Source organism: Mustela erminea, chromosome 1 (assembly GCF_009829155.1).
Source record: "Mustela erminea isolate mMusErm1 chromosome 1, mMusErm1.Pri, whole genome shotgun sequence".
NCBI lineage: Eukaryota > Metazoa > Chordata > Mammalia > Carnivora > Mustelidae > Mustela > Mustela erminea.
Genome location: NC_045614.1, coordinates 105,258,418 through 105,285,547, shown reverse-complemented (window position 1 = coordinate 105,285,547; position 27,130 = coordinate 105,258,418). Strand labels below are relative to the sequence as shown.

General features: G+C 50.0%; 1 long non-coding RNA gene across 7 annotated transcripts; it reads right to left on the bottom strand.

The window, feature by feature from the left end:
* Window positions 1–1,641: 1,641 nt before the first annotated feature.
* Window positions 1,642–27,130, bottom strand: LOC116586975. Of its 7 annotated transcripts, XR_004284243.1 has the most exons (11): window positions 26,514–27,130; window positions 22,786–22,850; window positions 22,630–22,695; window positions 19,781–19,868; window positions 18,213–18,410; window positions 13,431–13,538; window positions 9,699–9,889; window positions 8,528–8,741; window positions 6,823–7,128; window positions 4,823–4,891; window positions 1,642–2,089 (listed from the first exon to the last, which is right to left on the bottom strand). It is a non-coding gene; the product is annotated as an uncharacterized LOC116586975 (long non-coding RNA). The 7 variants fall into 7 exon arrangements; XR_004284248.1 differs by lacking the exon at window positions 22,786–22,850; XR_004284241.1 differs by lacking the exons at window positions 22,630–22,695; window positions 22,786–22,850; window positions 26,514–27,130 and adding an exon at window positions 21,207–21,378.

The following is a 27,130-nucleotide window of genomic DNA, read 5'->3' as shown; positions in this document are numbered from 1 at the left end:
GGAGGGCTTCAGCCATTCCCTAAACATGTTGACATCTCAATTCTCAGCCTAGATGCCAACTGGCCTTTCCAACTGCGCTGGACAAAATAAACGACATATCTGGAAGCCTGCTTCTGCTCCCTCACTAATCCTTCACTCCTCGGGGTTGTGTTAAAATCTTAAGAAGTAGAACACTGCTGCTGGCACTAAACACCTCACCCAGCAGAGCAGATGAGGAATAAGAAGAAAAGCCATTAAACAAACAGACCAAAAAGTGATGTCTTCCTCTTAGGTGGTTAGCACTGTAAGCACGACTCTAACGTTCAGGCCGATAACCCCAACATGGGACTGGAAGCTACAGTCAACCAGATGATGTGCCCCAAAGAGACTAACCAGGCAGCAGGACCTCGACTGCCCATTCTTACCAATCAAGCCATGGGACCATCTGCAAATACACTCTCACTCTGGTCACTCACGCTAGATCTCAGGACTAAAGGCCACCCCAAATCCCCCACCCTCTTTCAAGCCTCTAAGCCTCCATCTAGAAGACCCTTCTCTTCCTTCACCTGGGCTCATGCCCATAAGCTCAATGCCAGCCTGTCAGTGAAATCTCTCCTAACCTACCCAGCCTTGAACTTCCATCACGATCGATTTTCGCCCACCCTTACCATCTCCTCTTTTGAGCATAGCTATCTGATAGCACTTAACACATTCTGTTACACTTAGTTCCTTTAAAAATCAGACTCCTGGAAGATTGCAAATTTTTTTCTAGACAGGAATGGTATTGTATGAACCCCACGCCTGTCTCATAGTAGCTGCTCAGTGAACGGTCCAGGGAGTGACAGAATAAAAGACTGTTATAATTACAAAGTAGAGTTGATCTTTGAACAAGGCAGGGATTAGGGGCACTGCCTCCCCTCAAAGACGAACATCTGCATATAATTTTTGACTCCCCAAAACCCTAACCACTAATAGTCTATTGTGGACTATAAGCCTTACCGATGACAGTTGATCTACACACGTATCTGTGTGTTATATGTGTTACCTACTGTATTCCTACAATAAAGGGAGCCAAAGGAGGAAAATGTTATTAAGAAAATCATAAGGAAATCATTTACAGCACTCTACTATATTTACTGAAAAAAGTCTGCATGTAAGTGGACCCACATAGTTCAAACCCATGTTGTTCCAGGGCCAACTGTACCTTATGCCCTCTCCCAGCATCACCCCGATGGGAAAGAACAAATACCATTATCCCCATTTTATAGATGAGAGCAAGTCTCATTCACTCTCACTCATTGTGTACAAGCTTCAGTCCAGGGCCGAGCTTCTCAACTGTAACGTGCACCCTGTGGCCGAACGCAGATTTGGTCTGTCTGGTGTGGAGCCCGAGATTCTGCATTTCTAACAAGATCCCCGGTAGTGCCCAGGCTGCTGGTGCGAGAGCCTCACTTGAGTCTCACCTACGCAGCAGCGTGGAGGCTGAGAGAGAAAAAAAAAAATCCAATTTGCTTGAATGCAGAGCAGGAACTAGAGTCTTCTTTGTTATTTTTTTTTAATAATTTTTTTTTTTATTTGACAGAGAGAAACTAGGCAGAGAGGCAGACAGAGAGAGAGGAGGAAGCAGGCTCCCTGCGGAGCAGAGAGCCCGATGCAGGGCTCGATCCCAGGACCCTGGGATCATGACCCGAGCCGAAGGCAGAGGCTTTAACCCACTGAGCCACCCAGGCGCCCTTAGAGTCTTCTTTAAAAGCTTGGGAAGGAGAAAGGACTGAAGGCATTATGCCCATTTTACAGCTAGGGAAGTCAAGGGCCAGAGAGAAGACATGACTTCTCCAAGGTCTAATCCAACCCTCGGACACTGGTTCTGTGCTGCACACCAGGAAGCTTCAGAGATGAAGTCACCAGATCCCTCCCTTAGGGAGATGACAGGGGAGTTGCCCATGCTCAGGGGACTCCAACGCCAAGCCGACTGAGAGAAGAGCCACAAGTCCAGAAGCGGGCGAACACGTGCCAGCCAGATTTTACTCCCCAAACGTGCCACATCTTTGTTTTTCACCCACAGCCCAATTAGACGGCGGATGGGGGTCTTCTTCCATCAACCCAATCCCTTTAAAAGAAAGAAAGAAGGAAAAAAAAAAAAAAAAAAACAGTGGCTTTAGGATTTTTCTTTTAAGCCCTGAACCTCTTCAGTGGAAAGTGCTGCCCTTCCGACCTGTTGATGTAATTGCCATAATTGAAGATTCCAGGCCCCCATGTGGGTGGACAGGGCCCCATTCATCCATCGGGTCAGCGCAGTGTAAACCTGCTGAGTCCTTCAGATGCCCCGGCCCTCCGCCTCCCCCTCCCACCCCCCTTCAGCCCTGCAGGCTGGGCTCCCCGCGACGCCAGGGCAGCCCGGCCCAGGCTGCTCCCTCTCTCGCTCTGGGAACCGTGCCTAATTAAGGGGTCTGTTCTCATCTCCATGGGGCCCGACTTAAGGCCTCCTGACAGTAATGAGAGCCACACGTGTGGGGGTGGGGGACGCAAAGGCCAGCCCCCCTGCTGTCTTAGCACCCTATTAAACAGCAAGTCACATACGCGCACGCGCACGTACATTGCAATTCTGCAGTAATCACCATCCTATCTTTAGAGCTCCCGGAGCTGCTCCAATTCTGAAAGAGGAAGGAACCCAAGAGAAGAAATAACTTGCCCAAGGGCACACAGTGACGCGGGACTCAGGTGTCCGGTTGCATCTGGCAGCACAGACTTTCCCTTCGGGAAGGTGGGGCATGCTACTGCAGCCCCAGGGGAGCAGATATGAGGGAGGAGGGGGAGGAGACAGACTCCCAGCTGGACATTCTGGAGCAGCCAGTTTCAGAGGGCTGGCCAACAGCAGAGCAGAAAGGAGAAGTTAGCTGGGGCTGGGGCTGTTGGCGGCTCCGAGACACCCTTTGATCCCCCCGACAAAGGCAACCTCAGAGTGGGACATTCCCGGCTGCAGGTGGATCGGTGCCTAATCCGGGTCCTCCTGGTGTGAAAAGGAGCCAGTCTTGGTAGCCCTCTCTTGCAGTCTTTGTGTCCGGGTCTAAGCTCCTCCCCTCCCCCTCCCCCACACCCTATCTCCAACCCCTTCTCCCCTTGGAGCCTGAGAGCACCCAAACGCGGGGCTCTGCAACCCATTCTTTCTGTCTCCCTAGCAGGGGGATCTTGCCCAGCACCCAGCACATAGTTGGTTCTCGGTAAATATTCATGAAATATAATAAACGTGGATGTTTGCTCCAACTCTAAATCATGTTAGTGCTTTGATATGGGCTGAAAATCATGTGGAACAAACGTCAGAGATATTGGCTCATTAATAAAGACAGTGAACGAAAGGGACTGAGTATTTCAGCTCTGTCTAACTCCAACTCCATGGCACAGCAGTGAATCACAAGAAAAAAAGCCGACAACTTCCTGGGTACTAACAATAGAATCTGGAGACCCAAAGTTCTTCCCCAAGCCCCCTCACCACATCTCTACTCCCATATTCCCCCTTTCCACCTCCCAAGCCTCTGTGATTACTAGTTATGGACTGATGGGTCCTACCACTTGTGTCATGTGACACTCCCGCTCAAAAGTCTTCAATGGCTCCCTATTTCCTCTGTATGAAATCTGCACTGGACCTCCTCAGTCTGGCTCAGCCTTAACTCAATACCATAATTTTCCATTGCTCTGTAGAACACTTTCTTCCCTTTTAGGTGGGGTGGTCCCCTCCCCCAGCCCAATGAGTGTAGGACATAGGGTGGGGTAAAGATGAAATTTGGGGCCAGAAGACCCAGGTATGAGTCCCAGATCCACCATTGGAACTCTCCGAGCCTAGTTTCCCATGGTTAAAACAGGGATGATGATAATATGCAATCGTGGGCTTGATGTGAAGATGAGGGGGTATAATGGATGTTAAAATACTTTACAAACTGTAAAGGGCTAAAAGAATGACAATTGTTCATATCTACTCACAAGTATTCCCACCTCCAACCCTGCCTTTGATCTCATGATTCTTGGGCTCAGTCCCACCCAGCTCAGGGCCTGTCACCTGTAGAGAATTGTCCCCCTGACTTAAGTTCTTGCTGGAGTCCTAGCTCTTTAAGGCCTCACCCCCAGAGCGTCTTGATTTGTTCTCTTTCTTGCACATGTTAGCCTTAGAACTCCACACATTTGGTTATTTACTCCTATGTAATATCATACAAAAATTTAGGTTGCTTACAATTAAAAAACAAACATGCTTATGATAGCAAAGCTCAAGAAACAAATGGAGGGAAAAATCCCAAACATCACGGGGGAAGAAAGGGACAATTATGTTAGCCAGGTTAGCTGGCTACTGCAGTTAAGTACGCTTGGGAATAAACCTCATCTTCTCTTCTTCACCCTTCTGTGGAAGAGGGACTTGTGCACAGCAGCCCACAAAAGGGGAGAGTTGGAGTGGAACTTTTCCAGCTAATGCGACTGGTGAGCACACACTCACCAAAAGGTGGTCACTGAATCCAGGGGCACTGTGATGCAGTCCCTGCCTTTTGCACTCTGGTCTCACGCCTGTTCTCTGGCCCACTGAAGACTTCTGTCCTTGGCCACCTGCACAGGGACTCACCGCTCGCTGCCCACCACCACCACCAAGCAGGATGGTCGCCATTCTCTGCTGCTCCCACTCTCTTGGCTTTCTAGAAGCTAGCTCACAATCTTTCCTTGCAGCAGCTTAAACACGTGGGCTCGGGGTCTGCTTGGCAGAACAGGCAGATCCCACAGTCTAGCACAGGGAAGAAGCTGGAGGTCTCACCTCATTCCCTGATACAGGGGTTAGAGAGGACTTGCAGATTTGGAAGCTTACCTACTCATCAATTACCCTGATACCTGATGTGCCTTTGGCTGGTGGTGGTTGAGCCTGTTCTCCTTCTCCCTGAAAGAGGAGGAGAAGCAGTTTCAGAGACCTTTACTTCCCACAAGCATCAAGGGGAACTCTGAGCTCTTGAGAGCCAAGGTATCATTATTTGATACACAAATGGAAAGAGAAAGAGTTAATATGTCCTGATACAAGGGACACTGAGTGGCCCAGTGGCTGGGGTTCTCAATGATGGTTTGCAGAAGATGCAAAAAGGAACTTTTATCTTTTGTAATGACACATAAGAAAAGCTAGGGTCATGTTTAATTTACAGTTCAACATAAAGGAGCTAAACTCATGTAATGCAAACCTATTTCTTTGTGTTGACTCTATCAAATACAAGGACAGGGTTAAACTCATTCTCATTCTTGACCATGTGTTCAGCAAGAGGCAAACAGCAGATAATTTAGAATTAAACTCATCTACGCCCATATACTGCAGAAATAAAACTGGCATGACCCTTTGATAAAAAAAAATTTGGCAATGTGTTCTTAGGTGCGAAGTTGGAGAATGTCTGTTTTAGGATGTGTTAGGCCAGTACATAAAACAGAATGTTTCCCATGAGATCTGGAGCCAGTGCACAGTCAAGCAAATATGGAAGTCTGACCTTGGGAGAGAGGCCCAGAGCTCCATGTAGTTATAAATTCATTTATAACTGCAACCTAGAATTGACCAAAGGATAGCCTATAACATCTTTCTGTCAAATGCAAGGCTTGGGTCTTATGTGTGCCATAACCAATTTTGTCTCAAAACATTTGGTAATCTGGGGCAGCTGGGTGGCTCAGTCGGTTAAGCATCTGCCTTCGGCTCAGATCATGATCCCGGGATCCTGGGATGAGCCACATATCAGCTTCTTGCTCAGCAGGGAGCCTACTTCTCCCACGGCTCCTCCCTGAAGCTTGGGCAAGAATGCGCACACTCCCTTTCTCAAATAAATAAATGAAATCTTAAAAAAAAAAAAAAAAAAGTTTGGGAATCTGTTTTCTATTGATGTTCCTCTCTGTCTTTCCTAAGGAAAACTTTCATATAAGGAAGCTGAAATGAAAATTCCAAGGAGACTACTGGGGTGAACTCTGTCACTTGCCCGGCCACCTCCCTCTTGAGGAGGACTGACACCTCTTGGAGGTTCCTTTCGTGGAACACCTGCAATAGCTCTTGCTTAAGTGTCCAGGTCATCCTCAGCCCAGGAGAGCAGGCCCCGCTTCCCTGGGGTCCGCTGATCTGTCTCTTGGTCCCCAGAACTTTCTCAGCCCCCTGGACAGACTTCCCCTTAGGCACAAGTCACACTAGCATCACTAACTGTGGCCGTGTCTATATACAGTGCACAGCCTGTAATGAACGAATTCAGAAAATGTCCATGTAATGAATGAATAAGAGAATGAATGAGCAAATGCATGAATTTAGTGTCACCACAGAATAATTATATAATTCAGTTTCCCCCAGTTCTTCAGAACCAAACTTGAGGAGACCATGACTTGCTGTTGGAGACCGTTCCCTATCCTCCTGGGGTTTGTAGGCATCTGTCAGAGACACTGACTGGGAAGCCAGCAGTTCCACAGATACAACCTAAGGGAGGCCCCCAGTCATCCGCTGAGACCTGGGGAAGATGGTTTTCCCCACCGAAGATTTGTGGATCGAAGATACCCACAATTATTGCTGCTGTGGTACCTATGCTGGAAAAATGGCACTGGAAACGTCTCTTTCGGGCAGCAAAGCCCTGGTCAGCCAGGACAGATTTGGGGGAGTGGTGGGGGTAGCTGGGGATGGTTTGGTCTTCTCCACACCTATGGAGGGGGCTAGAAATCCAGGTTGGGAGATTAATGGTGGATTTTGAATTAAAATACAGTAAGCCCTTCATTCCTTTCAACTTCCATCTTCTGGGAAAGACCCCCTCCCACTCCTGCAAGACTGCTGTAGGCCTAGTCGGAACCAAAGGGGCTGCCATTCACCTGAGCACAGCGAGAATCCTCAAGTTGGGTGTTTAGAACAGCACGATGCGGGCGGGGCTTGTTGGAAGGCGTCACTGACGGAAGCTGGAGAAAGCCCGCGCCAGAAGACCAGCTGGGGCTGTGAAGTCATCTGGCCCAACAGGTAGGCAGCTTTGTTTTCTCAGCCCTGACATTCAATGCCCCACCAGTTACTCAATAACCCGACATGAGGTGGGTCCCACAAATTCCTGAATCTCCTTGGCGATGGAGGAGGGAGGGCCGTGCTTGCTTGGTCAAGGGCACCCGGGAGAAGCCAGAGCTGGTAACCTGCTCCCAGGAAGAGAGGGCCAATGAAACAAAACTCAGGAAGCATATTCAGAAGCAAGGAGTACCACTTCTGCAGAGGTGTGAACAGTGATTCTGTGTCCCTGCTTTAAACCAGGCAAGCACGCCGAGCTCCTAGAGAGGAAAGTGAAACTCATCCCCAGGCCCCACTTGCATTCAACCTTTCAAGTCAAATGAGTAGCCGATTCTCAGCAAATTTGCCTCAAAAAAAGATGAGGACTAGGACGAGCTAGGACTGGAGTTTTTGGTTTGTTTGGGAGGGAAGTCGCTTGCTTTTTGATTTGTCTATTTTACTTTCCAATAAATACACACATATGACCCAATATACAAAGATTTTAGAGGTTTAAATACATGAAGCATTTGGATAAGAGATTGTAATTAATGCTTCAAAACAGTAAATTCAAGCCAAACAGGTTCCTATGAACACTTCATAGAGGTTAAAGGAAAAAGAGGTTGTAGATTTTTCCTTTTAAGCATAACTTTGGGGGTAGAGGGATATAGTCCTTCCTTAGAGCCACCCTTACAAAGTACTACAGACTGGGTGGCTTAAGACAACAGAAATTAGGGGCACCAGGGTGGCTCTGTCAGTTAAGCATCTGCCTTCAGCTCAGGTTATGATCCCAGAGTCCTGGGATCAAGTCCCGCATCAGGCTCCCTGCTCAGTGGGGAGCCTGCTTCTCCCTCTCCCTCAACTGCTGCTCCCCTGCTTGTGTGCACTCTCTCTCTCCCTCTCTCTCTGATGAATAAATAAAATCTTTGGAAAAAAAAAAAAAAAGACAACAGAAACGTATTGCCTCACAGTTCTGGGAGCTTTAAGTCTGAGATCAAGGAGTCAGCAGAGCCCCGCTCCCTCTGAAATCTAGAGGGGAGAATCCTGGCCTGCCTCCCCTAGCTTCTGGCGCCTGCCGGCGTTCCTTGACACCGCTCGGCTTCAGCATGCATCCCTCATCTCTGCCTGCATCGTCACATGACTGTTGTCCCCCTGTGTGTCTGTGTGTCTCCTTTTCTTCTCGCGAGGACACCAGTCCCCCTGGATTAAGGGCCCACCCTACTCTATCCATCATGACCTCATTTTAGCGAATTACATCTGCAAACCTCTCGCAATGCATATTTCCAAAAAAGGTCTCATTCTGAAGTACTAGGGGTTAGGACTTCGATACCTTTTTTAAGGGGACACAGGTGAAACCATACCATGGGATGACCCGCACAGGCCATAACCATCCCAGCTCATAAAAGGAACACACAGAGCTCACAGCATTCACAAAGTTCCAGTCAGTCCCGGGAAGGCCCTTCGAGATGAGGACATCTGTGATTCCTCCCACAGAGGCGAACAAGCCATTCATTCACCAATCCTTTCAGCAAATAGTTACTAAGCACCTACTCGATGTCCTGCGTGTGCTGGCTGTGGGTGAGGGATGTGAGACGAGGTCCCAGTTATGGGGAATAAGGCACAGTGGAGATCTGAAGTCTTTGGTTCCACTGGCGGGCTGGGGACAGTGTGAGCAGTGCGGGGGGTGGGGGTGCCCTCTCCCAGGCAGCCTTTACAGCAAGCCCCACATGCTCCAAATCATCTGCGGACTTTGCTTGCGATGACCCTTGAGAAAGAGAAAAAGAGGGATCCAAGGGGTTAACACAGAACGTGCTACAGAGCAGGGGAGACGAAAGTCCAAAAGCCGGGGAGGCATCAGGGAAGAATCTTACAATTTTCTCCGTCGGAAAGGAATTCTGAGTCTCTAAGTTGGTAGTTTTCAAACTTAAACACAAAACCAGTGGAATACTTTCTTTGAACAAAATCGTATGAGGACCATGGAATGTGTGAACGGGCAAAAGCCAAGCTGTTCTGGTAGAAGGATCTGAGAGCTTACAGCGACCGCTCCCGCCCAGCATCACCTCCACGTTCAGACCCTGCACTGCCTGGGGAGGAAACACCTCCCAAGGCATTGGGTGAAAACCAATGTCTAATGACTGCTGATGGGGAAACCGAGGCCCAGAGAAGGATGCGGGAACACTGCCCGCAGGGACATACACATAAGTCTACGGCACAGGCAAAACTAGAACCCGGATCCTTCTCTGACTTCCAGGACAAAGCCTTTGTGTACTGCCTCATGCCCTTAGCACAGATTAGACAAAAAGATGAAGTTTCACACTCTGGTCTCCCTTCTCATCCAGACAGACCGTCCTTTCCTACAGCCTCCTCCTGGTCCCCACGCTGCATATTTCCACAGGGCCATAATCAGCTCCAGCCCCTGTGGGCAGGAGAAGGTGCTCAGTCCCTCTCTGGGTCTCTTTCAGCCCAGTGATACTGCAGCTGCTATTTCTGTCATCCTGACAAAGCCTTGCAAACTACTTGGGACTTACATCACTCCCCACACAGTCCTTCTCTCGCTCTGAGGAGGAGAAGAATCAAGGTTCACAAGACACAAATGGGGAGAATTCCCTCACAAGTTGCCTCTGAAGCCACTTCTTCTGTTCCACATAACTGACAGAGACAGAGTAAGTCAGACAGCTGCAGAGACTTTCACAAGGAATTGGAACCGCTTAGAAATCCATACCTGAAGAACAACACCGGATGCCTACGTTTCTTAGCACAACCAAGTCAATGCTAGGAGAACCTTCCAGCCAAGCAGGGTCTCCTCACGAGATGTCCTGTCCACGTCTGAAGTCACCTTGGCCTCCATCCATTGAAGCGACTCTTTGAAGACTCACTGCCATCTTCAAGGAGGTTGCCTTCACAGTCGCCTTCCTGCCAGCCAGAGAAAGGCCAGTTGTCAAGAGAATTCTCCGAGGCAGTGCCTCTAAGGAGAACTGGGTACTGATGAGCTTCTATGTGTGAATTCAAGACCTCTAAGGTCAAGTCTTACCTCTGCCACTTACTCCAAGGGACTTGGGACCGATTTCTTGATTACTTGTGAGGCTGTCTGACCTCTAGAAATTGGGGGTTTACACAACATTTATTCAACAAACCTTCACTGAGCACCTATTCCGTGCCAGGTGTAGTGTAGAGCTGTGGTAAATTTTGCCCCCGCCCACTGCACAGGCTGTGGTGAGGAACAGACCAGCAGGAATGTGAACTCGGCTCATCAGTGGTGGTGTCACATAAATGTTGTTTCCACTTTAAGACTCCTACAGAGTGGGGGGCGCCTGGGTGGCTCAGTGGGTTAAAGCTTCTGCCTTCGGCTCGGGTGAGGATCCCAGGGTTCTGAGATCGAGCCCCGCATCGGGCTCTCTGCTTAGCGGGGAGCCTGCTTCCTCCTCTCTCTCTGCCTGCCTCTCTGCCTACTTGCCATCTCTGTCAAATAAATAAATAAAATCTTAAAAAAAAAAAAAAAAGACTCCTACAGAGTGGGAGACATGTGTTTCTTTTCTTTTTCTTTTTCCTTTTTTTTTTTTTTTTAAGATTTCATTTATTTGTCAGAGAGAGGGCATTAGTAGGGGGGTGGCAGGCCGAGGGAGAAGCAGGCTCCCAGCTGATCAAGGAGCCCGATGTGGGGCTTGATCCCAGGACCCTGGGATCATGACCAGAGCTGAAGGCAGATGCCTAACTGACTGAGCCATCTCGGCGTCCCAAGACATGTAGTTTTTTCGGCATGTCCCTTACTCTGCCACACTTCATTCCCTCATTTTACATGATTGGAGCTTGTGCTTTTCAAGATTTTTCCATCACACCAACTCATTTTGAAGGCTGAGTTGGCACCCAAAAAACCACGATCCATGTAAAGCGGCATTCTTCAATTTCCCTTAAAGAAAAGTAAATGGCAGGGCACCTGGGTGGCTCAGTCGATTAAACGTCTGCCTTTGATCTGAGGCCCTGGGATCCAGTCCCTTAGAATTAAGAGGACGAAGATTTTCCTAGAGTGTATTTTACCCAATAGCCTCCCAAATGATAAACATCTTCTCTGATCCTCTCCTGACGACCGTGAATGACCCGAGGTTGTACCTTTCCTCTCTTCCAGTTCCTGGCAGGAGGACCCTTCGGGCCAGTGGATCTTGTGCATCTTCCAGCAGCCAGGGCCAACTCCAGTCTTCTGACATCTTCCTGTTGCACCAGTTACAGAAAAGGGAGCGGGCGATGCGGGTGTCCCCCGCCACCCTCATGCTAACAGCCGGGGCCAAGTGGAATATTTTCATTCAGCCTTTCTCCCCCTTCCTTTTTCCTTTTAATCTTCTTCTAGTGATAAAAGCTGAAGAAAATTGAAATTGGCAGCTCTGTGGTCTTCACTCAATGGGAAAAGTACTGGAGATCATGTGAAGCACACTTTTGAAAACTTAGAAAAAAATCTAATCTTGCCTCAATAAAAATGACATCATGTCACTGTAGGCGGCAGGGGGGAAAGGCTTGAAGGTTGCTGGCAGTGGCCCAGCAGAGTTCAGGGGTTCTGTCGGCTGTGCTGAATTCCCACGGGAAAGGTGGCCAAGAGTGCTGCCTCTCAGGTGAGCCTCTGAGGCATAGGAGGAGTGGGGAGGAAGGAGAAAGCCCCCCGAAACCTCACGGTCATCGCTCACATTGCTGTGATCACGATGCAGAGGCTGGCTTCCCCCAACATCCCCCACCTGCCTTTCTTCCCAATGTAGCTTTGTGGGAGAGAGGATCTCAATGACAGCAGACCTCCCCGTGAGGGCACAGATCCAGAGCCACAGAGGGCAGTGCCAAATGCCCCAGTTCCACTCTAGCATGGGGTTTTTGCAAACTTACCCTTAGGGGGCCTGAACCAAAGACGATAATAGAAATGGCAGGTTAGCTAACCCTGCCGCATGGAAGCCACCTTAGCCCTAGGAAGGACATTGCTGGGGGCTGGGTTCCATGGTGCCTCAGTTGACCTTCAATGGGTCAGCACTTTCTATTACCAGCCATTGACTGTTCATTAGCCATCCCTGCATTGGTGAGTAAGAGTGGCTGTCCTCAAGACAGGACTTGGGGGCTGGGGCCACAGATGGAAGGGTGACTTTTCAGGATCTACCCTTTTCTACTGCTTGAAGTTTTTTAACGTATGCATTTTTTAAAGTGAAATTGATCACCAGATAAAGAGAAATCCATTCATAGCAAATGAAACCTCAGTGACATCTACCTCTCCCTGCACCCCTCACCTGACTTCTCAAACTATTTTTTTTTTTAACAGCACCCCTCTAAGGGTATGGGGTAGCCCAACGAGAGCAAATCTGGAATTTCCATTTGACTTGAAGAGTTAGGCAGAGGGAGAGGCAGAGACATTATTTTTATATTAAAGGAAATATGAACATACGTGGAGTATAAGGCAAAATGTACTTACATGATTAAGAAGAAACATAATCGTTTCATTCTGAACGTATGCCATACACCGACAGACCAGCTAACAGGCTGCTGAGGCCACCTGGGGCAGTCCTGGAGTCTAAGGGGCCCTCACACTACAGGCATATTTGTGGTCTCTGTCTCCTGGGGCTACACACGTGAAGCGGACCTGGTTAGTGTCCCCCGTCGACAGGGAAGTGTTCAGAGAGTGGGGCTGGGGGCGGCAGAACTGCATCCTTAGAAGATGGGAAGGATCTTGAGAGGATGGCAGGTGATGGGTAGACCAGAACGGAAGCTTGGCCCCGAGGCAGAGTGAGGCGTGTGGTGCAGTGCAGAGAGATACAAGGTGGACCTAGGTGACATAAGGCTCCCAGGAGAAGCCACAGTGCCTGGACTCTTTCAGACATGTGCCTGAAGCCCCACTTCGATGCTGGGGAGGAAGGATATGCCCCCTGGGGGATCTGGAGGTAGCTTGAAGCTGCTGGCCACAAGAAAGCCCCTTCCTGGCAGTGGTGGTTCTATCTTTAAAATATATCCACAGTACAATCACCTCCTGGATGAATGTGATGGTTTCCTCCCTGTGGGCTCCTTGCCTCCTGCTGTGCCCACCACAGGGCAGCTAAAGCACTCTTTTAGGAACAGGTGTGACCCCTCTGTTCCAAACCTTGCCAAGGCTCTGGCTTCCTCAGAGCCACAGCCAGGCCATGAGGACTGCCCCAAGCCCACTGCATCTGGTCTGCCACTCTCTGCTTCCTCTTCCCTCTCTCCCCTTTGCATTCTGCTCACTTTGTACAAGCCACACTTTCCTAGGGCCCATCACTAGGCATGGTCCTGCCTCAGGGCCTTTGCACTTGCAGTTTCTCCTCTTTAGACCCCATATTCATGTACTGGTTCCCTCCCCTGCTACAAGTCTTCCCTCAGAAGCCTTTCCTGACCATGTGATTTAAACCTGCCACTCCCAGCACTTCCCCCTCCTTCCCTACTTGACTTCTCTCTATAGTACTAATATACTACCTACCCCACTCCATTTATTTTGCTTGTCCATCTCTCCAGTTTAAATGTAGGCTTCAAAAGAGTATGGATTCCTTATTTCTGCTTTATCACCTGCAACATCATGTAATTCCTCCTTAACCAGCATTCCAGTGGATAAATGTAAAAAGAATGAGGGAGATCAAAAATCGCTATTAGATTATGACAGCAGTAATTGCCACAGGCAAGATTCTTTGATGGATCCTAAATCTGGTGGGCAGAACGGTTAGCAGAAACAGCATTATTTGCAGAAACCTTGAAGTATCACCCCCCAAACATTCAGGGACTAGGAAGGGGGAAAGTGTGACGTTACAGTGGACACCCCTGGCAGAAACCGTCTTACCCTCATAATCATGCTTAACAGCAACAGGGAAATAAGACAGCACATGTCACCCCTTCCCTGTTGCTCTGGGAAGGGTACACCACCTGTGCTATGTGTTCCCCAAAAGTGCAGCTCCCTGACCTCATCATGCGAAAACAGCACACAGACCCCAGGAGGAGAGTTTATGAAAACAGCTGGTTGGTATTCCCAAAAGCATCATGAAAACAAGGACGGACTTCAGAACTGTCACAGAGAGGAGACTGAGGTCACCAGACAACTCAAGGCACCTGGAATTCTGGATGGGGTCCCGGAAAAAAAACAAAAACAACAACAACTAGAAAAAAAAAATTGATGAAATTGGAAGGAAGTCTGTCGTTTAGAGCACTGGACCAAGATTATTTGCTCAGTTCAATGACGCTGGGGAAGCTGGTGAAAGGGTATGAGAGCTCCCTTACTAGTCGCAACTTTTCTCTAAGTCTAAAATTATCTTTAAAAAAAAAAAAAAAAGTAAAGGGTAATTAGGGGCAAATGTAGCAATCTTTTTTTCACTCAACTCCAGGCTTCAGGGCAGAAAGAAGGGAAAATAAGTCTAGGACCTCTTATTGCAAGTGGAGCTGTAGAAGAATTAGCTGTTTGGGTAACAAACCAGGTGTCATCAAGGGGCTCCTCCTTGGCCATCCCGGTCCAGTCCGTCACCGAGGCCTGTTGTGTCCCTCCATCTGTCGAATCCACCCTCTCAGGGAAATAGCTCCCCTAAAGAACCATCCAGAAACTCCCTTCTTTTTTTTTTTTTAAGATTTTATTTATTTATTTAACAGAGAGAGATCACAAGTAGGCAGAGAGGCAGGCAGAGAGAGAGAGAGGAGGAAGCAGGAAGCAGGCTCCCTGCTGAGCAGAGACCCCGATGCGGGACTCGATCCCAGGACCCTGAGATCATGACCTGAGCCGAAGGCAGCGGCTTAACCCACTAAGCCACCCAGGCACCCCAGAAATTCCCTTCTAAACAACTGACATGGAGGGACCAGACAGGTGGGAAGACAAGGGATACGTGTGACCTGGAAAACAAGAGGAAAAGTTGCCTCAATCCAATCAGCGAGTGAAAGGAAAAGTCTTTAAAACTCAAATGCCTCATCTTGGTCATTTGACGTGGTCTTGATTCTGGGAGAGAAATCGGTGGGCCCCACACGGGGTATCAAAGACTGAGATTCCCTGTTATCTCCAGTTTCTGCTCAAAGAATTCAACATATTTGGGTGTTTTTTTTTTCAATCTCCCCCTTTCGTTTATTGTCTCAGAGTAAACACTTGTGATTCATAAATGCCTCAAGAGTGAATCAGTATTCTCCTGTTCAAACCAGCAGAGGCCACATCAAACAATAGCCCACAAGGTATTATTAATCATTAAATAGGCACATAGGAGAACACTCAGGCAAGGGACCCAGTTTTCTTTTCTTTCTTGTCTTTTTTTTTAAGAAAATAACAAAGAGCAAACCTTGACTTTGACCTATTCGGTGGGGGAAAAAGTGTTTTGGTTTTGGGTTTTTGTTTTTTTTTTTTCCTTTCCATAAAAGACTTAGTCAAATACAAGACTAAAAGGGCAAGTATTTCAGGTGGGGAAAAAGCTCGTTCCTTTGGGGTCTTCCTTCTGCCATTAAACAAGGGCCTGGATTTCAAATTACGGCACTTGCTTTCTTGTATTCCCATGCCCAGGAGAAACGGATATTGTCAGCCACAGTCGGGAGGTACAAGAGTGGCTGGTGGCATGGCTACTCCAGCCCACAGCCTGGTGCAGACCAGAAGGTGGGGAGGCTCAAGGCATGTCTGTTCTACGGAAGGGAGACCAAGACCCATCAAGCATCCTGTAAGCAACCATCCAACTATGACAGGGCCTCCTCTGACCCTCCCTTCTAGATACGCTGAACAAGGTTCTCTAGGCTCAACAATGGGGCTCCTCCCTTTACGGAAGGTAGATCAATGGCATCACCTTCCAGAGACATAGAAGTGCTAAGACATCAATGACCAAGAATGGTGTTCCTTCTTAGGGAGTATCTCTGATAAAAAGACATCTGACTAGCTGGAGGAATGACGTAGCCCATGTCACCACAGGCCACAGAACCAGGACGGCCACGAGTCCCAAATTAGGCCGGGTGTCCTGACATGATTGGGAACAACACTATCTTTTACTCTCAGAAGTGACCGAGTCGGGACCACAAATTAGACGGTCATCGACAAGAACCTGCTCGGGCAGGAAAGGCCTCAGACGCTCATGTCTCCACCAATCGTACTTCACGTAATGGTAGCTGGATCTAGCGAGGGCCTGCCTGAGTGTGCTCCTGCACATTCAAGTGACCGTTGGCAGCTCTTCCCATACCTCCCTGAGGGGCCGGGCCATCCCACACACCTGCACGCCAGGCCCACGATGATGCCCTTGCCTGCATCCAGAACTCTCCCTTCTGTGGGCCTGAGGCTCATCACAATTATTCAGAGCAGGGTTACTTGTGTGGAGGAGACCCTCTTCTCTGGAAAAGGAGAAGGAGTCAGGTGGGTGTGTATGTGTGTGGGGGGTATATTTTTTTTTGAGAGAGAAAAAGCCACTGTGTGTGCATGCTCGAGAGCCACGGTGTGGCCAGGGGAGGGACAGAGGGAGAGGGGAAGAAAGAATCTTAAGCAGGCTCCACGCCCAGCATGGAGCCCAGCACCTCTCAGGACCCTGAGCTCATGACCCGAGCAGAAATCAAGAGTCAGACGCTCAACCAGATGAGCCACCCAGGCGCCCCGGGAGCCAGATAATTTTTTAGGTTTCTACTGGTCCCCCCAGCCTATGAAGCATGAATGAAAGATTGGCTGAAGCCTTGGCTTTGACAAATAGTCATGGACCAATTTACCACAGTGGCTGCCCATCCATTTCTTTGAAAATGTTAACTAACATCTTGTGATTTCTTTTTCTGATAAATGAGGCTACCTACCTTACATACTGATACACAGACAGCACTGAGAGAAGCGGCAGAAAACTTAACACTGTATTTGTGACATGCCGGGCCCTGTTCTAAGCACAATACGTATTAGTCCTCATGGCAGTCCTATAAGCACTGGGACTATCTCCCCATTAAACAGGGAAGGAAACTGAGGTACAGAAGACTGAGGTCCCATAGCTAGAAAGCAAACAAGCTAGAACATGAACCGAGGCCGTCTGACTCTGTCGTCCTTGCGTTCTAACCCCACGGCCATCATTTTCCCTGAATATATACAGAGATCTGTGTGAAACATTCCTAACAGAAATAATCACCAGGTCAATCACAGCTGTAAAACACTTGAAGTGCCTATTTAAATACGAGGCCATTTCACCTCAACTTTAAGGGGCCCCTTTATCAATATCATCAGCATCGTAAAGCAACAGGTGTGTTGGGGTGTGCTATAAAAACCAGTGTTTTCTTGTGTTGTATTTACACTTATTAAACCCAGCGTGTCTGCACACGATGACACCATCCTTCCTGGTTACACAGAATGTTCCATGAGGGCCTGGCATGAACAGAGCATGAGGGCCAGGGAGGAGGTCAGCGGGGCTCCTTCCTCTGACCGTTTGCGGGCTCCTGGTCCACCTGAGTGACTGCCCATCAGTTTTTCCTTTCCCAGGTGACCCCCTTCTTAATTTCTCTTACAGTTTTCCAGAAGGAACAGTGATCTCCCCGCCTGCCTTTCCCCCTCTTCCCATCTGCTGCCCAGCGGTGGAACCCGGCTACCTGCACCTTACTGATTAACTGTACATCGATCCGGCAGACTGTGATTACAGTGGAACGGTTTGGGAGCTCAGTATCTCACTTCTTCCCACGCACCTTACCCTGGGAATTGCTTTGTACTTTCATATTGCCATGTGGTGGTGTGCCTTTAATAACCATCAATAAAGATAGGCCTGGGAAAATACGGACAACCATGGACTCCTCCAAATTCACCTGAATGCAACAGAGTAGAGCTGTCTGTAGGGGATAGCCCGGCTGGCCAGAGGTGGCCACCAGGAGCAGCCAAAGGCAACCGACCTCTTAGATTGCACAACCAAGAAAATTTTGGAAAAAATACGTGGATCTTTTGAGGGTTTCACCCAATTACCGATAAAACCTATTTCCTTAAGTCAAAGTTCATTCGTGTATTTCTTCTCCAAAGATCTGGGGATGCCAGATACTATATGGAATTTCAGAGCTTATTTTTTTATTATTATTATTTTATTTTTTCTAATCAGAGAAGCGATAGATGTGAAAAAAGTGGAAGGCAAAGAGGAAATTTTTATATTGTTAGTCTCACCACTCTGCACAGATGACCAGCATTCACACAGCAGCGGGGATGGAAGTGATCTGCTGAAAGAGGTGTGTGGGTCTGCCTTACACACAGTAGGTCCTCAAGAATCGTCATGAACTGAATGCAGTGAAATAGGCCACTGGAAATCCTTGGCTACATTACCTCAGCACCATTAACACAGGTCCACGTGTCTCAAAGAAAACAAGCTGACACTCGATCCTTCTGTCCAGATAACAAGAAGTCCTAGACACCAAGTCTAGGTCTGTCCCAAGTGCCAGGTGAAGAGGGGGACTCGCGACCGAGGACAAGGAGATCAAATACTTGAATGTGAGTGCTGGCTCCGTCCATGGCCATGGAGGGCTAGAGAGAGAAAGGCCACAGTTGGACACATGCCGGATAAACCCATACAGCTTGGCAACCTCCTCCAGGAGCCGGCAATGCTCCGGGACTTTACCAAGAGACCTCCATCATTTAGGCAAGCAGCACTACCCACCATCGTGTTGGAACAGAGCTCGCCCTCACTGGCTCCGTCACTGGCTCACTCCTCACTGGCTTTTGCCTCACAGAACACCTCACACAGAGGAGGGCAGAGCATGCCCCGAATGCACTGTATGTGGGCAACTGCCCACAAGTGGTTAGGGAGCTGGGGTTGAGCACTCGGTCCTCAGTCCCTTCCTAGAACGGCGAGGATTTTATGCACTTGCCTTCCCCTTGGTTCTCAGCCATGCAGCCACCTTGACGTCGGGACCATGACCCTCAGACCAACCATGGTGCAGAATGCAGGGTCCCCATAGCCCCCCGATTCCCTGCAACCACCCCAAACAATCCCACGGCCTTTTCCAGTCTGTGGCATTTTATGTTATGCCTACAGCAATACAAACTAGCACAGAACGAACTATCTAATGGGGAAAGTGATGCAGGTGCCAGAGCTTTCTAAGGGCTCCCTCACTCAGAGCCCCTGTCTCCCTGTAGGTAGTACTGTCTGCTGAAGGAAGCCTCAGCCCAGGGGAGACTATGGCCATTGCCTTTCCTGTATCCTTTCCAGAACCCGCTCAGTCATCTTCTTGCTAGGTGGGATTCCTTCCCCTTTCTCCTCCCGCACTGGGCTTCCCATCACAAGAGAGTACACTTCCTCCTTGCTTCCCCCCAACACACACACTCTCAAAGACATGTCCTCCAGATCACCACTATTCTATACCAAGCTGACAGACATCTCTCTTCTCCTCTCTGTTCCATTTTTCTGGAAACTATTTTTGCCCATGGCTGAGAAAGAAAAGTTAATTCTCCCCTGACTGCTAAGCTCCCTGCCCTACCTTGTCTCTCTAGATGTACTGTTTTCCAGAAAGCTTACCTGTCCTATATCCTGTGCCCCCTACTGCCCATAGCCTGACCAAATGCCTCCTGCACTGACAACGTGAATTTTCTCCCCCTCCCTGAGCCTCCCACCATAATCCTTCTAGATCATAAAACCATATATGAGGACAAAATGCTGTAATGGACTAGAAAGTGCCCTGTCCTCTACCAAGCAGGGCACAGTGACCATCAGCTCTGTGGATGAGACTGGATGGCCTGAGCCGTGCTGGAAACCACCAGAGTCTTAAGCCGTGGCCACAGCAGCTGCCTAAACCATCTTCTCTTGTTCCCTAAGCCTGATCTCTAAAAGGAAAAATAGCTATTTCACATGCGAATGCCATCCATCAACCACTTGGAAAATCCATTCTGTTTCTCACCTCTCCCTCTGCTATGTGTGACGTCAGCCAGCAGCTCAATGGCTTTGGGCTCCAACATTATCCCATCTTCTCTGGTCCCCATAAAAGCCTAGTATTGATAAAGCACAGATTCAGGGCCTGGACATATTCTCTCCCTGCCCCCCTTCCCATCTTCCTTTTAGAGCACTAATGAGGGAAACAGGTTGGCAATCGGAGGAAAGGAAGGATGGTGTGTGGCTTGGCTTGCTTTGGCTGACAGAGAGGCTAGCTGACTTACTCTGTGTGGCCCCTGTAAGTGGCTTCCCAGCTCCTGGAACTCAGAAATCAAGATCCTTTCTTTTCCAGAGGTTACAGAGTGATGGGCAAATCCCAAAGAAAATCCCAGTGCAGCAAGCCTGGAATTTACCCGTGTTCTGGGTGGGCATAGCCTGTCATGCTACCAAATCACTCGCCAGCAGGTAGTTCAGGTTCCCGATTGGAAAATCCATCCTTGGTGGATTTTAGCCACTTGCTGTAAATGATATGTCAAGATGTTTTTAGCGAGATATGGCGAGGTGGGTTTCTAGACTGGTGGGTGGAAAATCTAAGCCTAATTCTGGCTTTGCTATTTCCTCTTGGAGAGGCTGCTGAACTTGGGGCAAGTCACTTCTCTCAGGCTCAGTTATACCCCCTCTCAGGTCCCCTCCCCAGCCTCCCCTGACCCTTCTCCTGTAAGTGGAGAAATGACGGGAGAATAATAATGATGGAGATTTTAATTTAAAAATGTTGGAACATTCGCCTCATATCATTTTCAGGCATTAAGTTTTATCCTAATCGTTTTCCGGACTAACTCAGGGTTTGGGTGGGTTTTTTTTTATTGTTGTTGTTTTGTTTTGTTTTGTTTAAGCAATTTGATCTGATGTCACAACTGAAGCAGCCATCAAGAAGCCAAATAAAATGCATGTCCTGGGTTTAAAGGGGCTAGGCTTCACCCCGCCTTCTTGAGCCTTCCAGATACATCCCTCCCCCGCACCCACAGGCACTGGCCCCTGTGCGGTTCTGAACCTTTCACACGCCGGAGATGCAGTTAGCAACCCTATGCTCCCGGGGGAATGCCCTTCTCATCCCTGGGCTTGCAGGTTTGCCTCACTGCAGTGCTGTTCAGAGGGTAAAGGTCAGCTAAAAGCAAGTTTAGAGCCTTTCCACTGCACTGCTGCTGCTGCCGATGACTGGGTCAAATGTGGGAGGTAAGGCATTCCAGAGTGCACTGCCCCACCCCCACCCCCCAACCCGGTTTGGAAAAGGCTTTCTTGGCAACCATCCTTTTTCAGGGCCCATCAAAAAAGTGCACATTTCCCTGGTCTCACTGGCTTGGTCAAGTTTTGTAAGGGAGGTGGGGAGTGGGGAGCAGAAAGCATTACAGACTGCTATTAGCCAGTCGAATTTTCTGCCTTCACCCTGTTTGCACCTCGAGGTCCCCGCTTGGCTAGAAACCAACCAGGCAGTTTTGTTGAGAAGTAGCAGCTTATTTTTTTTTTATCAAAGATGGAATGCAGACTTGCAGTTGTTTCTAATGCCTCTTCATGGCCACCAGGACTCTTGTTCCAAGCATTCCTGAGTCCTGTTCTCTTGATGAACACTTGGCTTTTTTTTTTTTTTTTTTTTAAGATTTTTTTTTTTTTATTTATTTATTTGACAGAGAGAAATCACAAGTAGGCAGAGAGGCAGGCAGAGAGAGAGAGAGGAGAAAGCAGACTCCCTCCTGAGCAGAGAGCCCAATGCGGGACTCGATCCCAAGACCCTGAGATCATGACCTGAGCTGAAGGCAGCGGCTTAACCCACTGAGCCACCCAGGTGCCCCCACTTGGCTTTCTTGACTATCCTTTTCTCCATCCAAAAACTGGGTGCAGAGTGGCTCAAGTGTTGCAGAATTTGAAACAAAAAAAAAAGTTCTGGAAATTCAAAGTCCTTTTGTTAATGTGTCTATTTTAAATCCGGGCTTTGGTGGTGAGCACAACTCTAATAAAACCCCACCCTGAATTTCCCACGGGCCACAGCACTATGGTGGGGTGGAAAGAGTTCGGAGCTGGCTGTCGGCTCCCCCTCTGGCTCTGTGTTGCTGGAGGCCCTTAAGTCAGTCCCTTGCCCCTCTGGAGTTTAGACTACCAACTTGTAAATGGAGATTGCCTAAATCTGTTTCCTCCACCTTCCTGGGTCCCAAGAAGCTTTGACATTCTGCTGAAAGCTATGGACCCTTCTCTGGGGTGGGGGTGGGGGTTGGGGGGAATGATGCAGCCATTGATTTATTTATTCATTCAAAAAGTATATATTCAGCAACTGCCAAATATGCACGTAGACTTAACTTTGAATTCCATTTCAGGCTTTTTTTTTTTTTTTGTTTTTTTGTTCCTCGGAAGAGGGGGCGGGGGGCGGACATTCTTCCGTGAAACTTCCAGTGAGAAATCCTGGTTGTGAATTCTGCCATGATGAGCATCTATGGGCTCTTATCTAGAAGGGCTACAATCATGATTCCAGCAAAGGATCATAAAACTACCGGTCAGGCGGATGCGAGAAAATGTAGGCAGGAAGGCCTGTCATTCTGCAAGTGATCTCTGGCTCCCCAACCCTGCCCCCCACCCCCGCCAGGCTCGCGCGCCGGCAAACACGCGTGCACCGCCCCACCGTCGGCGGCAACGTGCTGTTTCTGGGCACTCAGACTGCGGAGAGCTGGCTGCGGCTCCGGGGAGACAACAAACATCTCTTCTATCCCGGGCTTTATTTTTCTCACGGTCTCTGAAAAGGCTGCGATCAGGTGATATGTGTGGGACTGCTCCCTGTACAGGTGCGCAGCAGGTCCTGGGGGAGGAGAAATCCGCCCCATGTGTACTTACTCAAGGCTCTTTCAATAGCTCTCCCAGGATAGCTCTTGGCCGTGCAGCTACCTCGGCTCTGGCAGGCTGCAGGGAATCCGAGTGTGAGAAAGTCAGTCAAGCGGAGGGAAACGGGGTGGGGGTGGGGGGGAGACTTCAAGTCCTCAGGCAAAATACCTTTTTTCTTCTCTCACTCTGTCTTTTCTGTAGCTTTAAGCCAAACCCACAAGCCATTCTGATACCTAGGGACAAAGGGGAATCTCACTAGAGGTGCAGTTATTTGTTTTATGGTTTAAAGCAAACAGGTGATGTCAGAAGACAGAGAAAATCAGCCTTCATGGGCCAGAAAGCCGGACAGGGATAAAGGGAGCAGCCCCTGGTCCTATTTATCCGGGTTGATACAGTAGGAAAGATTCCTTGTGTTCTGCTGGTCTCACAGTGCGATCAAAGAAGTGACCTCTGTTGATGAACAGGGTGCAATTTTCCCTTTGCTTTGGGGGGTGGGAGGACTGAAAAATAAAGGTCGTCCTATCTAAGCGGGATGGGGGTGGGGGGCTTCCAATCCCTAAAGTCTTTTCTTGAATGTAGGAGCTTAGGTCCGCATTTGAGAAGGGCTGGAAAGAGTGTCAGCTTGTTCCTATTTTCTTTGACCAGGATAAGTAAGGATACTGAAAAGTAGTGTATAAGTACCTTCGCAAAGAAATTTTCTTCTTGAATGGTTAGGGAAGAGGGCCAGAGATTTCGCGGGTTTGGGTTTTTTGTTTGTTTGTCTGTTCAGCCCAGAGACAAATTCATGGCACATTTCTGGTTACTCGACTGACCCCTCTGTCTCTCCAGAAATGTGTGTGTGTGTGTGTGTGTGTGTGTGTGTTTAAGTTATTTGCTCATTCTACCAGTCTAAGCATTCTAAAGTGGCAATAAAGAGTTGCTGATTAACTATTTGACCCATGAGAGCTGCCTCAGGTCCAGCAGTGAGACCCTAAACTGACTATAATCAGCATTCCCCATGCACCTTCAGGGTGCCAAATCCCGGGATGACAGAGGCAGAGACAAAAAAAAAAAAAAAAAACATTCAGGCTAGAAGGGACAGGGGGTGGCACACCCAGCTAGTTCATTAGGGCCAGACAGCAGACCACAATATCATAGCAGAACTTACTGGAGGAAGTCACAGGCTCTCACAGGCTTGGGGGAGGGTACCTGGAAGGGTTAACATGCTTCCCTGGGAAGGGTTTAGTTCCTTGGAAGAATCTGGGTCAGAGTATTTATGCAGTTTTTTAAAAGTCAGATGCTGAGTAGAGCATTTTAAGAAGCTTGCAAAGTTTGCATGGCAAGAAAGGAGGGTGACTTGGGAGGCTCATCACCTTTCACCAAGAGGATTTCAAATACACAGGAAGACTCCCCTTTTTCCTCCCCTGCCCCGAAAGCAACAGACAATTTTCTGTCATCACCACCTTTCCATCTGTTTAAAGTAAGAAAGAAAAGTTCTGTGCCATTGGCCCAGGGTGCAGGTCAACAAAGGAGACATTGTTCATCATTTCTTCAGAACATGATAGGGCACAGCCCACTCGGCAGTGTGTTAAGAAAACACACCAAAATCCCAGAGAGTAGCCGGAGGGGCAAGAGTGAGTAAACCAAGCCTGCAATGAGGTAAAGGTTTGGCTGCCGACGTGAGGGCTGTCCTGCAAGATGGAAATGATGCTTGGAAGGTAAATTCGGTCAGAGTCAAATGAGTCTTTAGTTAGACTCCACGTCGTGGGGAATGTGGCGTGAAAGGGTATACAGGTTTCTGTTGAACTTGGGTCACTGGACAGTGTGCAGTCAATGTCCAGGTGAGCTGGTTCTAGGCAGGTGCTTCCTGGTGACAGTCTATACCTGGCACTTAGGAACCTCCTTCACTGCTTGAATCCTCCCAGCTGGGCTCTCTGCTTCTAAATTCTGCAATCCACTCTCCACACTTTTGCCAGAGCCATCCTTCTAAAGGAGAACCTTGCTGTCCCTGCTCTATTCAAGAGCATTTCACAGCTCTCCATTGTCTGAAGATAAGGCTAAAGTCCTTTAGTGAGAAGTTTAAGGGTCTTGTGATTTGGCTGCAAGCCTCCTCCTTCAGTTTCTTCTTACATTCCTGCCTGTCATCCACCCTGGACTCCAGACCATGCTCTCTGAATCAGGACCTCAAGTTCCAGGCTGTAGGCCTTTAATGCCATGAGTACTCCCATTCCCCCCTGCCCCATGACTCCTATTTCCAGTGCCCCAATCCTACCTATTTTTAAGATACAAAGCACACACCATTTCCTCCCAGAAGTGTTCCAGGATACACCCATTTCTTAGTAATTTAACTATCCCAAAACTCCATAGCATTTTACTTCTATCTAGACACACAAATTTTTCTCTTGAACCGACTGGAGGAATACACTGGGAAACAGATGTCAGCTGCACTCCTGAGTCTAGTATCTGCTGTAGGCTTCTTGAGGGTAATAACCATTTCATTCATCCCTGCATTTCCCCCCCCCACCCCCCCGCATAGTCGGGCAAGAGTGTTGCCCATACAAGTGTGGTTTAGTGCTTCCTTTAGTTTCTCCTGATCGCTCACGCCATCATCTAAGCCCTAAGGGAGAGGAATAATGGAGGAATGCCCGGTCATCCATCAGAAAATCAGGGTCTGTCTGCCTCCAGTAGACTGTAAACTCCTTGCAGACTGCCACTGTATCTCTCATCTTGGTAATCCCAGGGTTTAACACAGTGTCTGGCACAGAGCGTGCTGTACAGAATGAAAGAACTAGAGGGGCTTGCCCAAGGTCACTCCGAGTCAGGAACCGCTGAATCTCATCCGGACGAGATCTGGTGGAACCATTTACAACATTATCTCAGTGGGGAGCTCGGAGGAAGGAAGGAATGAAGTGTCTGAGAAATGTGTGCCAGGCCTCTGGCGGCCTCCAAGCCTGGAGAAGGGCTGGGAGGGCGGGGGGGGGGGGGGGGGTTGGGGAGAAGCGCGACGTCAAACAAGACGCTGGGCTCCCGGGCTGCCCGGAGCCTCCCGAGCAGCGCGCCGAGCTCCCGGGCGGCGGGAAGGGTGGAGGGGGTGGGGGCGCGGGGGCCGGCGACCCACGCTGGCGGGCGGGAGGCAGCGGTGGCGGCCCGCCGGCCAGGGCAGTGCGCGTCGCCCGCCCCGCGCGGCAAATCCCCCAGGGAGGGCCGCCCGCCAGAGCCCTGGCGCTCCCGGCCCGGCGCCCCGCCACGTGGCACCCGGCGGCGGCGGCGGGCGGCTCCTCCCGGCGCGCGGCCCGGCCAGCCGGCAGCACGCAGCCGCCTGCGCCGCCCGCCTCCTCCCGGCCGGCCCGCCGGCGGCTGCCTGGGCGCTGCGAGGGGGAGCTGCCCGGCCGCCCTGGACCCGGGGAAGGGGCGGGCGGCGCGAAGCCGCTTTAACCGCAGCCGCCGAGCGGAGGCAGGAGGCTGACCCGGCCGCTTCCTAAGTGCGGTCAGGCATCTCGTGACCGCGGCGGGCGCCGGGGGCCCCGCGAGGGGAGGGAGGGCCGGGGCAAGGAGCAAACAAGAATGCCCCCACCCCTCCCCCGGGCTGTTGCTAGTGAGGCTTTCGGCCGAGTTAAAACCCCAAGCCCGAAATCAGGGGTGGAGTGGGGGGTTGGAATAATTCCCTACTATCCACCCCAGGGCGTGCGCTCCCCGCCCGGAAGGGCTGACCTTGGCCGGGGAAAGGCGGGGGGCGGTGGTAAGCGCCGGGGCTCGGCTCCCAGCCCGCCGCCCCCTCGGATTCCTGGCCCGGCGGGGGCCGGAGGAGGGGGCCCCGGACACACACACACACCCCACACGCAGCGCGCGCCAATGAGCCCCGGCCAGGCGCAGGGGGCGGGGTTTTCCCAGGCTCGAGCACAGCAGCTGCTATTTACCTTCTTGGCTTCTCCCGGGGACCAAGAACCAGCCCCCGCGCTCCGCCGCCCGCCGCCGCCCCCCGCCTCCCTGCCCCCGGGGCGCGCGCACACACACTCACACACGCACGCACACACACATCCTCCCGGCCCGGCCGCAGCCGCGGCGGCAATAAAACATCCTGGCACGTGCTCCGGCTCCAGGCGCGCCCTCGCCGGCCGGCTGATGTCAAACTGCAGCTCGGCTGGTGTAGCTCTTAAAGGGCCCGCGCGCGCCGGGTGCAGAGGCGGCCCCGGCCGCCCGCGGGGCGAGAAGGAGGGGAGAGGCTGCCGCCCGGCGCACCACCTCAATAGGCCGCAGAACCCAGAATCTGTGGGTGGAAAGGAAAAGGATGGCGAGGGCGCGCGCGCGTCCCTGAGGCTTTGCCATCAAAGCCCCTCTTGTTCATCTTTCATTTGAAATTCCATTTCCTTTCTGCCCAGTTGGAAATTATTCTGATTGTTTCCTGGGGAAGCGCGGGATCCAAGGCCCCAATTCCAGAAGAGGAATGAGGGACGGGCGGGCGGGGGGGCGCCGATTTTAAAACAACATCAACAAAAAACCCTTGCTCTGAAAATTCGTAAATGTAAGGTGGGAG